This window comes from Staurois parvus, unplaced genomic scaffold, assembly GCF_062004578.1.
Source record: "Staurois parvus isolate SC_StPar_1 unplaced genomic scaffold, SC_StPar_1.0 ptg000415l, whole genome shotgun sequence".
In the NCBI taxonomy this organism is placed as follows: Eukaryota; Metazoa; Chordata; class Amphibia; order Anura; family Ranidae; genus Staurois; species Staurois parvus.
Genome location: NW_028318211.1, coordinates 1602517 through 1610825, shown reverse-complemented (window position 1 = coordinate 1610825; position 8309 = coordinate 1602517).

Here is an 8309-nt window from a genome sequence, read left to right as displayed (position 1 = left end):
AGGGGTGTTCACCATCAAAACAAATGAAACCAATATTCTGTCTCCTGGCTCTCTCCGGTATACAATATTCTGCCTCTCTGGCCTTCCACTTCAGGCTCACAGCTGTCTCCTACAGACTCCTTCCAAAATGGCTTTTAGCCTTGCTGCTCTGGCTTTCACCTCTCCTAGGTGGAGCCCTCCTGACTCCTGGGCAATGACCTCCTGTCTGCTGGGGTGGAGCCCAGAACCCTGGTTAGGCCTCTACAAAAAGGCCTGCACACACCTGTGTAATCAGTGTGCTGGATGTTCACAAAACATGGTCCCAGGATTGGAGATTTCATCCCTCCCAAATCACTTAGAAATCTCCAGGCCACAAGTCCCAAAACGGCTTTACAAACCAAAGAGGAAACTGACAAACCAGTTTCCTCTTTATTATTAAGAGAACTGCCTGGAGCTCCTCAAACTATATAGTTGAGAATCCTGGGTTAGCAGTGTCAGTAATTAGTGTAAATAGTATTGTAATGTGATTTTCAAAAGATGTGAATTCTGGGTGTATTTCTAGTGTTTCAGGGGTTTAGGGACGAATTCCTTTCCTCAGAGCTACTGACCAGCCTACAATTGGGTCAAGCTATAAATAGCCATGGCTGAAAGCATTAGGAGCAATGCTCCTCCCCCTGGGCTCATTAGAGGGGGAGGAGATAGAAGGGGTTATTAAAAGTGCTTAAATAGATTAAAATGCAAAAATCAAAGTGATTAACCAATACACGTCCGGCCAATAGCCAAATGGCGACCGACAAAATGTATTGCATTTCCGGGTTGGACGCCAAATGGTGTCCTACCGCACATGCGCACTTTTCGCACTTGCAGAGCCGCGCAGCGGCGCGAACTGTCACCGGCCGTGTACCTCGGACACGGCCGATGACAGATGTGAGTATCGGCCCTGTTGCCGGTACCATGTGACCTGCTGTGACCAATCACAGCAGGTCACATGACAGTTGTATACAATGGATGGCTTCATTCATGCCATCCATTGTATACTACTGTCTAGCTGTGAATAGTCACAGCTAATCACATGCACATGTTATGTGATTAGCTGTGGCCAAATCACAGCTAAGCACAAAAAAAAAAAAAAAACCCTGAATGAATCGATGTCATTCAGGTAAATGCTTGCTTATAGCAAAGTAATTCTTTGCTATAAGCAAATTGTGTAAAAAAAAAAAAATACTGATCACTTCCCCAAAGTAGTACAATGTTACTATGGTAACATTGTACTACTTTGGACATAGTGAAATATGAAAAAAAAAATCTTAAAAAAAAGAAAAAAATGTAATAAAAAATTAAAAAAAAAAAAAAATTTTTTTCATACTGTCACCAGTCAGTGTCCCTGATCACCGCCATGCCAGTTATATGAAGACGCTGTACTGCACTGGTGACAGTATGTAACAAAAAAAATAGTGAAAATAATTTTTTGCATTTTTTCATTTTCCGAAAAATTATGACAAAAAAATACAACTTCAAAAAACTCACCATGCCTCTTATGAAGTACGTCGGACTGTCTACTCTGCAAAAAGGGGTCATTTGGGGGATATCTGTACTGTTCTGACATTCTTGGACCTCAAGAAATTAGATTGGCTGTCAATACTTCAGGATTGATCAATATTCAGATCTATACCATAGTTTGTGAACTCTATAGCTTTCCTACAAACTAAAAAATAAATCCTAATATGGGTTATTTTCACCAAAGACATGTAGCAGAATACATCTCGGCCTAAATTTATGAAGAACAATTATTTATTTGCAAACTTTTATAACAGAAACAAAGAAAAACGTGTTTTTATTCACAATTTTCGGTCATTTTTTTTGATAATTTAGCAAAAAATAAAAACCCCGGCGGTGATTAAATACCACCAAAAGAAAGCTCTAGTTGTGTGAAGAAAATGATAAAATTTTAGTTTGGGTACAATGTTGTATGACCGCGCAATTGTCATTCAAAGTGTGAGAGCGCTGAAACCTGAAAAATGGCCTGGGCAGGAAGGTGTAAAATTGCCCGGTATTCAAATGGATAAAATGCAAGAATCATGAAACATAATAAAATGAAATAAAATATGAAATATATAACTTATGCTTGTGTATAACTGCAGAATATATATATACTGTATATATATCTATATATATATAGATATATAATATATATTATATGTATATATATATATATATATTATATGTATATATATATATATATATATGTTATATATATATATTTGTGGCAGTGCGGTACTGATGAGGATGCACTGATAATCAGGGCACTGATGACCAGTGCCTTGATTATCAATGTAGATGTCCCCTCTGAAGAATGCCGCTTACCAGCTCTCCTCTCCTCAGGCGCTGTCAGCGTAAGGAGAGGACCGCCGATAACCGACATTTTCTGTTTACATGTGATCAGCTGTGATTGGACACAGTTGGTCACATGGTAGAGCCTACGTCATCAACTCTTTACCGCGATTGGTGATCCGCTGTGTCCTAGGGACACAGTGCACCACCGATCACTGCGTACCCCTTGGGGTGTGCATGCGCAGCTAGAGTGGGAGGACATCATGTGATGTCCTCACAGAACAAGAGAACTCCCACTTGTCCTTCATTTCCCCATACGGCGGGCAGGAGGTGGTTAAAAAAGCCAATGTCCATACCCACTTTCTATGCATTTTTTTTTAATCACCCGTGTAAGCTTCTCCCGAGGTTGACATATATTGCGAGGGGGATATAGTTACCTTGTGTAAATACATAAATGGTTTATATACCAAATGTGTTGGAAGTTGTTTATTTTAACGTCACTGCAAAAGAAAAAGGGGGATATTTTACATCTGGAAGAAAAGACATTTAAGACATGAAGGTTTTTTTAGATTGAGAGCTATAAAATTGTGTAATAGACTTCTATAGGAACCATGTTTATGCAATTTAGTAGATTGCTGGCTGTATCTAAATGCACAGAATCCCTCCTAAGATGTTCTATTGGATTTAGGTCTGGAGACTGGCTAGAGATGGTCATTGGCAAACTTCAGACGGGCCTGGACATGTGATGACTTGAGCAGGGGAACCTTCCTGTCCAATGCATGATTTGAAACCATGACGGCGTAGTGTTCTACCGACAGTGACCTTTAAAACTGTGGTCCTAGCTCTCTTCATGTCATTGACCAGCTCCTCCCTTGTAGTTCTGGGCTGATTCCTCACCTTTCTTATCATCATTGATACCCCATGAGGTGAGATCTTGCATGGAGCCCCAGTCCGAGGGAGACTGACAGTCGTCTTTAGCCTCTTCCATTTTCTAACAATTGCTCCAACAGTTGATCTATTTTCACCAAGCTGCTTGGCAATTGCCCCGTAGCCCTTTCCAACCTTGCGGAGGTCCATAATTTTGTCTCTGGTGTCTTTTGACAGCTCTTTGGTCTCGCCCATGGTAGTAGTTGGTGTCTGACTGACTGTGGGGTGGACAGGTGTCTTTAAAGAGCTCAGACAGGTGCTACTAAGTTAGATTAATGAGTGGAGTAGAGGTGGACTTTTTAAAGGCACAGTAACAGGTCTTTGAGAGCCAGAATTCTTGCGGTTTCTTAGGTGTTCAAATACTTATGTTCAGCAGTGCAAGACAAATAAATTCTATAAAAATCATACAATGTGATTTCCTGAATTTTTTTTTAAATTCTGTCTCTCAGAGTGGGAATGCACCTACAATGTGAATTTCAGACCCCTCCATGATTTCTAAGTGGGAGATCTTGAAAAATCGCAGGGTGTTCAAATACTTCTGTTCCTCACTGTATGTGGCCCCGAACATGCCAAATGCAAGAAAAGCTCATTTATCTGTCAGTTCAGCTCCTAGACCTCCCAGCATATAACCATGTGCACCCAGAAGACTGCTAGACAGTTGCCTCTTTTTGGACTTACAAATTTTATTTGAGTGCTATAACTCAGGATTTTGGCCCCAATGCAGTCCACATTATTTCCCCACTGGTCAGTGGAGTTGGAAGAGACTGTGCCCTAGAATTAGGTCCCTGTAGGTAAAGTCACTTAGTGTGAGAGACACAGGTTTACCCAGAGACATTGGCAATGGTCCTGCTGGGTGCCCACACTTATTAATACTTGTGGTGTTTTCCTAAGAGTGGTATAGTGTTATAGTCTTCTGTTAAGCTTGCTAAAGTATTACCCTATTAAATTTCAGTGTATGGATTAGCATTTTCATATACTGTGCCTATATTTCCTATTGTGCTTGTCAACCTTGTTATTGTATATTGCTTATTCACCATTTGATTTTCCTCTTTGAAGGCAAAAGCCCTTTAAACGCCACATAGTGTGTTGGTGAGTTTTGGGCTAGATTGGGTAGGTAATTGCAGGAGAGATGAAGACAGAAGAACCTGATTATTAGCAGCTTGTTTGGAGGTGAGTTCTACAAAACTTTAAATTTTCTTTTTTTGCAGAACAATATGCCTAAGGCATCTAATCAGGTTACAGCTTAAGATACACTGTGGGATTTTTGACTGCAGTAGGTGCACAGAGCCAGATGGTTTGTAGCAGACGTTCTGAGGGCAATCAACCTACATTGTGTCTACGCTGATGACCAGGGGCGGACTGACCATTTGGAAACTCGGGCACTGCCCAAGGGCCCGGGGTCAGTAGGGGGCCCCATGAGATGCCCCTGGTACCTTTTTCATAGGCTTTTTTGAGTTTGGGCAAGGACACAGGGGCCCCATGATCCCCTATTGCCCCGGGGGCCCCATGAGTTGTCAGTCCACCCCTGCTGACGACACCCAAATCCAGCTCTCTACCCCTCTGCTTGCAACATTAATCTCCTCACTCCTCACATTACTAATTTATTAATGGATATATCAGTCTGGATGTCACACCACTTCCTCAAACTCAATCTATCCAAAACTGAGCTCATAATATTTCCTCCCAGATGTGCCTCTTCCCCTGGACTTGCCTGTCAAGATCAACGAAACCACTATCAATCCATCCCCGCTCACCAGGATGCTAGGTGTAATCCCGGTTTCTGAATTCTCCTTTCAGCCCCACATCCAATAACTGTCCAAAGCTTGCTGCCTCAACCTCCGCAACATCTTTAAAATATGCCCCTTCCTAACCAAAAAAAAAATACCCAGCTCTAACTTGCCAGCCAGCCTGCAAACAATCCGAATTAACATGTCTAACAGTGTGCGTTAAAAACAGGGGTTTAGTTATCACACATTTGCAAATACATGCGTAAGCTACAGAGCCATGTCACGGCACCCCAGTACTCTGTAGTTCCTAACTGCCTACCCCTCCTTAAAGGTACAAGAAAGCACTGGACACCCAGCATATAGCACAATGGCAGCTAAAGTGTCCAGTGCACCTCCTCGACCAACAATTCAACGGTAGAAAAGTAGTGTAGTAGTGTCCAGTGTGCTCCAGTACCTTTTTAAGGAGGGGTGGGCTCCCTCAGGTCCACCTGCCCTTGGTCTATCCATTAAATACATGTGCCTCTACTGTGGGGGCTCTTAAAATTTGTAGAACTATGTACAGGATGAGGACCGTAAACTTCCTTCTGTGAAACTGAAGCAAAAGTCCTTTCATAAGCATACTGTGGATTTGGCTTGGTAGTAGAAGTAGTTGAAAACAAAAAAAGCTTCCTTTTGAGCAATCAGAGCAGAGCTCCTTCACAGAAAATTAGATAGACTGAGCTCTTCAGGACACCAGTCGATGTTCCCTTTACAAAAACACACTGCTGACTTTCTAGCACCAGAGTGGTGGCAGCAGCCCAAAGGTCTCTAAGATCTCTAACAGCAGTCTGTACTCACAAATGTCCTTGGAAATTTGGTTGCCTCCTTCCAACATCCATGTGACACCTTTTTCCTGTGATAGCAGAATAGATATTTAGAGAAGTCCTCAGCCATCTCGCTGTAGCTTCAGAAAGCAGGTACTCAGATTGCCCACCTGAGGCCTCAGCACCTCGCAGGCACATGACAGGATAGCCTAGGGCAGCACACAGCCCCCCTTAGGCTGTGTTCCTCTCCTACAGGAATAGACCTGGTCTTTTTACAGACTCCCAGCAGCCATCTGGGCCAACCCCCCAGAGATTGGCCAGGGCTGTATATTCATGCAGCCTATTTGCCTTGCTCCACAACTACCGTATTTTTCGCTCCATAGGATGCACTTTTCCCCCCCCAAAACAGGGGGGAAAATGTCAGTGCGAATATGGAGTGGCTGGTCCGGTATTCCCACCGCCACCGTCGTGTCAGAATACCGGGTCAGCCACTTGTCTCTGCAGCAGAAACGTACCTGTTCCTCGGTCCAGCGCTGTACAGTCTTCTGGTGCCGGCATCTTTAGTGTGGGCAACCGGCTGTGACAGGCGGGTGACCACTGCACGTGACATGTCCCAGAAGACTCCGGACCAATCACAAAGCGCAGCGCTTCTTGCGCATGCACAGTGGGCACTTGGCTGTCAGCCGGGTGCTCACACTAAAGGGAAGACAACTCCGCGGAAGTGGGAGTGGGTACCTGTCAAGTTCAGGTACCCGCTCCCCCTCCCTCCCCAAAGGTCCACAGTCTCTTGGTCATCCCCTGTACTGTCTGCAGTCTCTGATCATCTCCTATACTGTCTGCAGTCTCTGGTCATCCCCTGTACTGTCTGCAGTCTCTGGTCATCTCCTGTACTGTCTGCAGTCTCTGGTCATCTCCTGTACTGTCCGCAGTCTCTGGTCATCTCCTGTACTGTCTGCAGTCTCTGGTCATCTCCTGTACTGTGTCCTCAGTCTCTGGTCATCTCCTGTACTGTCCGCAGTCTCTTGGTCATCTGTACTATGTCTGCAGTCTCTTGGTCATCTCCTGTACTGTCCGCAGTCTCTTGGTCATCTGTACTATGTCCGCAGTCTCTTGGTCATCTCCTGTACTATCTGCAGTCTCTGATCATCTGTACTGTGTCCACAGTCTCTTGGTCATCCCCTGTACTATCTGCAGTCTCTTGGTCATCCCCTGTACTGTTTGCAGTCTCTTGGTCATCTCCTGTACTGTCCGCAGTCTCTGGTCATCCCCTGTACTGTCCGCAGTCTCTGGTCATTCCCTGTACTGTCTGCAGTCTCTGGTCATCCCCTGTACTGTCCGCGGTCTCTGGTCATTCCCTGTACTGTGTCCGCAGTCTCTGGTCATCTCCTGTACTATGTCCGCAGTCTCTGGTCATCTCCTGTACTATGTCCGCAGTCTCTGATCATCTCCTGTACTATGTCTGCAGTCTCTGGTCATCTCCTCTACTATGTCTGCAGTCTCTGGTCATTTCCTGTACTATGTCTGCAGTCCACTGATTCAGAATATTTTTTTTCTTGTTTTCCTCCTCTAAAACCTAGGTGCGTCTTATGGTCAGGTGCATCTTATGGAGCGAAAAATACGGTATGTTCTACACCTAGAGAAATTCAGTTCTCCAAAAAGCAAAAAGGCAGTAAAACTTGCAGCAGCTGAAACACAGAACAGACCAGAATAATCAACTCCGTCCCACTAATTACAGTGAGCACAACTAAATTTGCCTAACAACAAAACAGCAGCTCCACTGGATACAGTGAGCCAGAACTAAATGTATTTAATCCTTGCACCTATCTAGGAGGTTGCTATCCTATTATGCAGGATTTTTATATAGCACCAGCAGTTTGCGCAGCACTTTACAACATGAGGGTAGACAACAGTTTTACAATAACATTCTAAGATGGAGGGTCAAGTGATACAAAAGGTAGTAACTGTGGGGGATGAGCTGATGGAGAAAATAAAAGTTGTTAGTTGTTAGTTCACATACCGTTGTCCAAACTATTTATTGCTTCAACAGCTGCTGGTTGGTAACTAGACCATAGTAGTTGCTGAATAGAGTCTTTATGCTGTGTACAGAAAAGCATATATAATGGAAGTTTAATTTTAAAAAAATGCCCTGAAATGTATGTTCATGAGAAATTAGCCTGAGTTGCAGTGATTAACCCCTTCCCATCTGTGATCTACATAATCCCCTGCATGGTGCACCACAGAGAACACATTCTGCAGCTGACACTCTCTAGCCACTTGACAATCACAATACGTATAAATATGTTGCGGTTGTTAAGTGGTTTACTAGGGTTTTGGCTGAAGATATCAGTCATAAACCCGTGTTTTTGTTTTTTTTTCAAGTAGCTGACAGCCAGCTTTCTTCAATGAAAGCGGTCCCAGTGGCTCATTAGCCACTGGATCGCTTTCTAATCTCCGCCCACCCCCAGGCCGCTCGCCAGTGTTTCTTGGGCTTACCATTAAAACACACGTGAGGTATCGCCATGAATGTTAGAGTGAGAGCAAT